The sequence below is a fragment of the Trematomus bernacchii genome, unplaced genomic scaffold (genome assembly GCF_902827165.1).
Source record: "Trematomus bernacchii unplaced genomic scaffold, fTreBer1.1, whole genome shotgun sequence".
NCBI lineage: Eukaryota > Metazoa > Chordata > Actinopteri > Perciformes > Nototheniidae > Trematomus > Trematomus bernacchii.
Window position 1 is genome coordinate 399,351 of NW_022987612.1, and position 10,166 is coordinate 409,516.

Here is a 10,166-nt window from a genome sequence, read left to right on the forward strand (position 1 = left end):
TTTTTTCATTATGTTATAATTTATGATCAACCTCACACGGGCCGGCCAACGGGCCGGATGTGGCCCGCGGGCCGTAAAATGCCCACCTCTGATATATAGCATATATATATAGATATATACACACACACAAACTAATTTTGCAGACCCTATCCCTCCGTAGTCTTTCAAGTAGGAAGAGAAATGCCAGCGTTCTCCTCCGGTTTACAGGCACTGTGTAAATTATATATATAGAATAATTATGATGATGAATGCATTTTTTTACCACTAAAATACAGCAACACATCTTTGATTCATGTCGTTTATAACTGGAATATTACAGTTATTATTAACTTTGTCTGTACAAAGTAGCCTGTCCAGGAAATATGCCCAAATCAACAAAAACTGCGAGCCGGCAGGCAAGACGCTCCGCTTCTGAAATGCTTCTGAAACGCGCCTGGTAGGGTATGACGCCGGAGGAGGCCGGACCAAAACCGCAACGCGGCGCAGACGGACCCGGTGGAATCTAGGGGTTAGGGAACAAAAAATAAGGAAACCTGTTATTGGTTATTATGGTTATTGGAATAAAATGCATAAACGGAGATTTTTGTCTGGACCTGGATCATTGCCCTGCGTAAGTTCTGCTAACTAGTGCCTCAGCAGCAGTGTTATTTTAAGTTAATTATCCGTTTAATTTCTATATGATTTTGGCCGCTACAAAGGAAAAAACAAGTCCGCTTTAACGACACAGTTTTTTACTTTGTAGCGGCCAAAATCATATAGACTGAATAAAGAACATGTCAAGCTATGTGCTGTATCAGAAACAATGGGTGGCGTGTTCTGGAAGTAATATGGTCTGTTTACATTAGCAAGCATCGCTAACGCTGTACTGGAGAGAGTGTGTGTAAAGAAGCCGGATATAAAAGGTATACTGTCCTTGTGGTAAACCTGCAAGAGAGAAAGCATTTGAGCTCCATCAACTTCATGAAATGATGCAAATATAAGAACACCAATGTGCCAAAACACATGCAAATTAAAAAACACCAACTTTGTGAAACATGCACAAAAAGCACTGCATAAGCAAAATGCTGCAAATACAACTTACTGCAAGAAGTGCACAACACAAAACACTAAAAACTGATTCAATCAAATAGTAATTAAATACCATAATGAAGCCAAATAAGATATGTCACAGCTTTCTACTTTAGAATGCTTTAACATTCAAATATTTAAGAGGGAGGTATAATTTAGTTGAGTCATTACATTTTGGCTCTACTCTTTTCTAGAGTAGAGTTAAATATTCTACTTTGTACCAATATATACTGTATGGAATGTAGGTCTACTATATAGGCCTATTCTATAATATTTGGTCCATGCAAGGATAACAAATATGATGAACAATCCTATATGAATGTTTCTTGATTTTCTGAGTTCACAAAGAGGTCACAAAGATTCTCAACAATTAAGATTTTAGGATGTTTTTTAAAAATGAAATAACTACCAAGATTCAATAATCAGGAACTACACCAAAACAGGCTCTGTGAGATGTAAAACTTGACAATTATGTATGAATGGTGAGCCAAGAAGTGTTTAAATTCCAGCAGATGGCGCCATCAGCCTTTCAAGGGTCTGAAGGTTGGGTGTCTGGCACTTCATCAGCAACATGTGGCTCATTGTGAGTCGGATTCAAAGCAGATGAATGTCTTAAATGTTATTTCAAATTGGATTGGATTTTATTAAAGATTTTCCAAGACAGACAAACATACAAGAAAGAAAATATGATGAAACCAGGAAATAGCTATTGCAAAGACATGACAAAAGGGTGGAATCCCCTGTGGTCTGGAAAGCATTAGAATCTGTTATTAGATACCAGAAAATAATCTGAAAACAGATTGACAGTAAGTGGTAGATAACTGAGGCTTCATGATGCATATCTAGTGGCCTCGAAAGACTTGAGCTGATGTTGATCTGATTTAGCTGATGGCTACCGATCTTTCAGGCTTCCATCGACACGCACACCATCCTCTGTCATGGAAAACTTCACGCATAAAACCAATGCCCAAAATAACATAAGGTTTAAAGACCAATAGCCCTCAACTCTGTGATTATGAAATTATTAGAAAGAATTCTGCTCCGATTTCTTATCAGTACAACAAAGACAAACTTGATCCATACCAATTTTCCTATAAGCAAGGGTGTGATACTCTGGTTCATATCATTACTAAACATTTAGATAAACGTCACACCTATGCAAGAGTACTCTTCCTAGACTTCTCATCAGCATTCAACACAATACAAGCGAACATCTTGGTGTCAAAAATGGCCAAAATGGATATCAATCCATACCTGATTTACTGGTATTCCTCATTCCTCACCAGCAGAGAGCAACTTGTGAAGGGGAACAAACCCTGTCATCATCCCAACCAATGTAGGGGGTTCGGACCGGAAGAAGGAAGTGAAGTCGGAGACGCGTTGCAGAAAGCTCAGAGAGAATCGGAAAATTCAGAAACATACAGAAACGGTAGCATTGGACTGTTATTTTGGCGGATTTGCATAAACTGTACATTGACTATCTCATCATGTCAACCAGCTCAGATGGTAGCCAAAGAAACAATATGGAATGGATGATATCCAAAGCTGCGAAGAAGAAAAGATCTTTGAGAGAAAGAGATAGCTCAGTAAGAGCTCGAAGTTGGTCGGATTGGTCGGGTGAAGCAGACAAGGCTAACCAAAGCAAAAAATCAAAAGTCAGTCAAAATGACAGCCAAGCAATTTTGAATAAAGAACTAGAACACGAGTGGAAAGTTGTAACAGAATTCAATCAGGATGGTGGGCATTACCACCCGATTAAACTTACCAAAGCAATTGAAAAAGAGATTGGAAAAATTAAATTAGCTAAATTCATGAACAACAAGCGGGTATTGATACATGCCAATAACAAACAGCAGCAGGAAAAGATTCTCGGAATGAACTCACTGAATGGAGAGAAAATGAAGGCGCATGTCCCAGGAGCAATGGCAAAACTGAGAGGAGTAATCTCAGGAGTACCATTGGACATGTCAATGGAAGATGTTAAAAGTGAATTAAAAGGAGGCAAAGTAGTGGAAGTCACAAGGCTTAAAAGCAAACGGGATGGCACACTCAAAGAAACATTATCAGTTCTCATTCAGTTTGAGAGAGCCTTACCTAAGGCAGTACAAATGGGATATTTGAACTTCATGGTTAGGGAGTACATCTCCAAACCTCTCAGGTGCTACGCATGTCAACGAATGGGGCACACAGCGCAGCAGTGTAAAGGACAGCTAAGGTGTGCGAGATGCGGAGGAAAACATGAGTATGGGAAATGTGAAAAGGATGCAAAGGTTAAATGTTGTAACTGTGGAGGAGATCACAGTGCTGCGTTTGGAAGATGTGAAATGCAGAGAGAGGCCAGAGAGGTGCAGAGAGTTAAGATTACAAACAAAGTTTCATACGCAGAAGCAATAAAGAAAGTAAGGGGAACAGTAACAATCAATAAGACCCCTAGTGGAATGGAGCAGAGCATTACAATACAAAATGGCAGGAACACACCAAAAAGTAATCTTCAAATCCAACCCCACAGCGCCACCAAGAGTAAAGAGGATGATGATGTTTTAGGAGTGAAAAAGGTGAATTTTGTGGTATTTATATGCCATACTCTAAATGTTGCATTACAGCTAAAAAAAGAAAAGTGATAGAATCAAAGCCATTGTGGAGGCAGCTGGAAAATTCCTTGACATGAAAGATATGAAAGCAGACCAGATACATGCAATGCTAGCTATAAATGGAGTTGGGGGAAATGAAAATCAGGATGAGGGTTAGATCCTTAATCATGGTGCTGCACATACTACAGTGGAACGCAAGAAGCCTCATAGCTAATGGTCAAGAATTCAAGAAATATATGATCTAGAGCAGTGGTTCTCAACTGGTGGGTCGCGACCCAAAAGTGGGTCGCGGACCCGTTTCAAGTGGGTCGCGGATGTGTGAGTGAAGAAAAAAAAGTTGAAAAAAAAATTGGAATTTTTTTTTTTTTTTTTTTGGGAAAAAATGCAAACTTTTATTTTGAAGGACCGATTTTCTAACGCTGTGCATGCAGTAGGCGTTGGACTGGAAGTACCGGAGACCATAAATGGTTTTGAAAACTTCTGTCACGTAGTGATCATCTTCTCAATAAAACATCTCTGCTGATGTTTTTTTCGAGTCTTCTGGCCAATCAGAATCAAGATTGTTGCCGGAAGTCCCCACGGAGAATAACTGCGGTAGAACTATTCTTTATACATCCATGGGTACAACTTCAGATAAAAATGAACACATAATGAAATATGACCCCCGGTTTGATGATTGACAGGTCACAGAACAATGGGAGCGATCTGCCCTTACCCACAATTTAAAGTAATTCACACAGACTATCTCCTCTTTACTCTTCTCTCAGCAAGCTGTCAGAACAAAGTGAAGAACAAACAATGGCATAAAATATTATTAATATGTCGGGTAGTAATAGATTTATTTATTTTCTTCTCAGAGTGTACCAGAATGCGTAGTTTATGTTAGTATTTCTAAAAATCTCCTGGGGGAGAATCCCCCCAGACCCCCCTGCTGGGGTTGGGTTTTCAGCATGTGTGCCTTTTTATATAGTTCAGCTTTGATTCCATCATCTCATTAAACCTTTTTTTAAAGCATACTTTAGTTCTGTGAAGGGATATAAGGGATATATGCACTGTACTTCACTTCTATTAATATTGTATTCTGAAAAGCGTATATATTACAGCACGATTTTTTGTTGCTTCAAAATGTTGGGTCGCGATGTATTGACCAAGTAAAAAGTGGGTCCCGAGGCCTAACCAGTTGAGAACCACTGATATAGAGTGTATTATAGTGGAAATCTGCAACCCTAGAAAACAAGATAACATTAGGATAATCAATTCATTAAAAATCTAAACCACTGATATATTTAAAGAAATAGCAGGCAATAAACATAGGAAGGAAGTTTGGTGTGGTGATTTCAATGCACACAACAGTCTATGGGGCAGCAACCATACAGACAGTAACGGAAATATCGTGGAAGAAATGCTGGAGGAAAGAACACTAGTATGCCTTAATGATGGACATGGCACAAGAGTAGATGTACACAGGGGGAAAGTTTCATGCCTGGATCTGACATTAGTGTCAAACTGTTTGGTTCATACATGCGAATGGTTTGTTTTGAATAACTCCACTGTAGGAAGTGACCATTATCCAGTGCTTACTAAAATGAATAATAATGTATATATACAGGAAGGTGTAATAACCAGGTGGTGCTTTGCTAAAGCTGATTGGGGGAAATGTAGGATATGGTGTGAGGAGTCGGTACACCTGCTAACATCAGAGGGAAGCAGAGAGGTAATTACAAGCCAAATAACGCTAAATGCAGCAGAGAACAGTATACCCAAAACAACAACCAAGGGTAGGAAGAAAGTGGTGCCATGGTGGAATGAGGAATGCAGCAGGGCTATTAAAGAGCGAAATAATGCATTTAGAGAATTTTGTTCTACCATTGAAAGAGGAGTAAAATTAGGTGATGTCTGGTCCATGTTTAAGCAGATGAGTGGAAAAAGGAAATCAATTACAATTCCAGCTTTGGTTGATGGGGAGAGGCTGGCAGTGACAGATAAAGAGAATGCAGATATGTTAGGAAGGACACTTGCAGAGTGGGGAGCATCTCAGTGATATTCATAGGCAGCAAAAACAGCAGTTACTAGCAGAGAATGAAAACGTGAAGGAGAAGAGACAGGATAATAGGTCAGCTCTTGATGTGGAATTTACAATGTCAGAACTCAAAATAGCCTTACAAGGTACAGGATATACAGCCCCAGGACAAGACCAGCTATGCTATGCTATGTTTAGACAGTTACCTAGGAAACTAGGACAATGGTGCGGAGTCTTTTCAATAAAATCTGGAGAGAAGGAGATATGCCAAGTTTGTGGAAAACAGCAGTCGTGCTACCATTCAATAAGCCAGGGAAAGATACAGCTAACCCTAGTAACTACAGACCAATAGCTCTTACATCACACCTATGTAAATAGTTGGAAAAGATCATTGTCCGTAGGCTCTCACATGTACTGGAACAGAAAGGGCTGCTGAGTAGTTTTCAGAGCAGATTTCGTAAAGGGCGGTCCACAATAGATGCATTAGTAAGAGTGAGTAATGATGTGGAAAAAACATTGAAAATGAAAGAGATAATGGCAATAGTGTACTTTGACATTGAAAAGGCGTATGACTCTATGTGGAGGGATGGATTACTGATCAAATTGAGTAGAATGGGTATTGGAGGGAGAATGTACAATTGGTTAAAACCTGTTAAGCCCGAGAGACCCCGGTCCCGGGGCACTGCCCCAACATCTTGCAGGAAACAGTGTCTGAAGGCATGTTCATTTAATAAACTATGAATGTTTTATATCCATGTAACGGGAAGAAACTCATCTAACTGATAATTTTTATTTAAAAATAAAAATAAAACCCACAATGCTAACGCTGAGCCTCTGAATTAGCAACGAGCGAAAAATGCTAACAGATTACTGCACCGAAAATCACTCACAAAACCTTATTATTTATCTTTTCTCCCCATCCATGACATTGTTTCACATCGTGAGGTGACACAGAATCGAAGGGTACCCTCAATATCACTAAATTATACGAAATCGCGACGTTATAAACAAAAACAGACATCAAAACATGTGGCGCTAGGTAGCTAAAAATGCTAACATGGCTCACCTGTGTCTTTGTCTGTTCAAACGTGGTCTTCAATGGCATTAAAACGATAAAAACGCTGCTGAAATTAATCCATAGGTTAATCCAATGTGTCTGTGTCCCTTTGAAATTATTTCTGATAATCCATGAGCAATAAAACTGCTTTTCCGTTTCTAGATGCCAGAGCTAGAGTGTAGGTTGCTCTGATGCAAAACTACATGCGCAAAGCCCCCACCTTTTTGTTGTGCAATGTTAGTGAGAGGGGAGATTCCCCTTCGATTCTATTGGCTCTAACGGTCAGAAAGAGGTGTCAACCATCAAAATCGACCAATGGGTTCCAGAGATATGGAAAAAAAAACATTTCCACCCAAATCACCTCAGAGGTGGAGTTCTTTTGGCTAAACCTCTCTAAAAAGGTCAAATGTCACTTGTTTTGCATCAATCTTGATACAGGGTACTTATTATATGTTGTACTTTGGATTCCTAAAGCTTTTAGTCCACCTTACCATCATCCAAGGGTAGTTTTCACTATAAGTAAAAAAGAATTTTTGGACGGACACTATAATTTACAGTTTTTTACTATGTAAAATCTGAATTTTCTTTAAAATAAAAAACATCTATATTGTTCTGAATTCTCTACATCCAATTCACAGGTTTATCATTACTTTGAGAAAAAAGATTATTAATGTAACCCTTTTAGAAGGGAAGATATGGTCATTTGTTCTGGGAATGTCATTTTCGAGCCTGAGACCTGAAAAACAGGCTCAGGGCTTAACAGGTTAAGGGCCTTTTTAACAGAAAGGACATTTAGAGTAAAGGTTATTTCCAATTAGCAGATATTTCAAATTATTTAGAAATAGAAAATGGTATTCCCCAAGGGAGTGCAGTCAGTCCAATATTATTTAACATCATGATTAATGATATATTGACATGCATTCAATCGGCTCTATACGCAGATGATATAGCTAGTGTTACGGTTTTGTATTTATGTTTTCATTTTCCACCTTTTGTTTTGAAATGTTTTCCTCCTTGTGTCTTCTCTGTTCCTTCTTCCTGTGTTTGCCTTCCTGTCATTAGTTCCCCTGGTGTGTCTGATTGTCTGATTGTGTTCACCTGTTGCCCTTGTGTTTCTGCCTCTCTTACCCCAGCTGTGTCTTGTCTTGTGATTACCCCTCCCTGTATTTAGTCTTGTCTCTTCCTGTGTTCCCCTGTCGGTTCATTGTTGGTTTTTCCTGTCTTCCTCCATGTCAGTCACGGTTGTCTCTCCTGTCTCCCTCCATGTGGGTCACGGTCAGTTTTTTGTACAACCCATTTGTTTCATGCCTTGTTTTGATCAGCTTTTAAAATAAAGCTCGCCTTTTGTTACGAGACCTGTTACCTTTTTGATAGTCTGCATTTGGGTCCTACCCTTCCACGCCATCCTAACAGAATGAACCGACCAGCTTTGGACTCAGCAGACTCGGATCGTTTTGCTCTACAGGCAGAATGTCTTGGGTACTCTCTGGAGTACATTTTTTTTATACCTGGAATGGCGCCTCTTCTAGACGTGGTAGAGAGGCTGCGTTGAAGGAGGCACGTCAGGAGGTTGCTCGCCAGCCCTGGCTTAGGAGCATGTTGCCTGAGTGGCTACAACTTTTCACAAGTAGTCCTGAGGACTTGTCCGAAGCCTCTAACCCTTTCCTGGGGTATGACCAGGCCTGGGGAGGCCCACAGATCCTCCAAAGAATCTCTAGGAGACGCAAGACCAAGATTCCAGCCCGTGCTCCAGTGGTTCCAGCTCCATTCTCTGGCCCTTTTTTGGGATCCCGCCTGGCGTTTGGAGGTCCACGGAGCCTCCAGGGGGCCTCGGAGAAACGCAAGGTCGGGAGGCCGGCTCGTGGTCCAGTACCGGCCCACACAGCCATGGATCCGTGCACCAGTACCGGCCCACACAGCCATGCTTCCGTACTCCATTACCTGGCTCACACAGCCAGGGTCCAGGCTTCTGTTCCGTGCCCAGCAGCCATAGTCACTGCTCCAGAACCGGACCTTACAGTCATGTTTCCGTGTTCCAGTGCCGGTCCACACAGTCATGGTACCGTGCTCCAGTACCATCCCACACAGCCATGGTTCCGTGTTCCGGTTCCGGCCCCAGCAGCCATGGTTCCGGCCCCAGCAGCCATGGTCCCGACTTCAGTTTCGGCTCCAGTACTGGCTCCCCGGCCGACGCCAGCCCCCCGTGTCCTGTCGGTGGTCCGGCCGACTCCAGCACCTCGTGTCCTGTCGGTGGTCCGGCCGACTCCAGCACCTCGTGTCCTGTCGGTGGTCCGGCCGACTCCAGCACCCCGTCTCCTGTCGGTGGTCCGGCCGACTCCAGCACCTCGTGTCCTGTCGGTGGTCCGGCCGACTCCAGCACCTCGTGTCCTGTCGGTGGTCCGGCCGACTCCAGCACCTCGTGTCCTGTCGGTGGGCCGGCCGACTCCGGCACCTCGTGTCCTGTCGGTGGTCCGGCCGACTCCGGCCCCCCGTGTTTTGTCAGTGGTTCGGCCCACTCCAGCCCCTCGTGTTCTGTCGGTGGTCCGGCCGACTCCAGCACCCCGTGTCCTGTTGGCTCTATGGCCGACGCCTACCCCATGTCCTGTGATGTTGGAGGTCCCGCCGACTACTCTTCTGCCGGGGGTCTTGCCAATCCTATGTCCTGTCCCGTTGGGGGTCCCGCCGACTACTCTTCTGCCGGGGGTCCTGCCAACCCTATGTCCTGTGCCGTTGGAGGTCCCGCCGACTACTCTTCTGCCGGGGGTCTTGCCAATCCTATGTCCTGTCCCGTTGGGGGTCCCGCCGACTACTCTTCTGCCGGGGGTCCTGCCAACCCTATATCCTGTGCTGTTGGAGGTCCCACCGACTACTCTCCTGCCGGGAGTCTTGCCAACTCCATGTCCTGTCCCATTGGGGGTCCCACCGACTACTCTTCTGCCGGGGGTCTTGCCAATCCTATGTCCTGTCCCGTTGGGGGTCCCGCCGACTACTCTTCTGCCGGGGGTCCTGCCAACCCTATGTCCTGTGCCGTTGGAGGTCCCGCCGACTACTCTTCTGCCGGGGGTCTTGCCAATCCTATGTCCTGTCCCGTTGGGGGTCCCGCCGACTACTCTTCTGCCGGGGGTCCTGCCAACCCTATGTCCTGTGCTGTTGGAGGTCCCACCGACTACTCTCCTGCCGGGAGTCTTGCCAACTCCATGTCCTGTCCCATTGGGGGTCCCGCCGACTACTCTTCTGCCGGGGGTCTTGCCAACCCTGTGTCATGTGCCGTTGGGGGTTCAGCTGTGGGTCCTGCCAACCCCATGTCCTGTCCCGTTGGGGGTCCCGCCGACTACTGCTCCGCCAGGTTTCCTGCCAACACCAGATCCTGTCCTGTTGGGGGTCCCGCCGACACCTGCTCCACCAGATTTCCTGCCTACACCATGTCCTG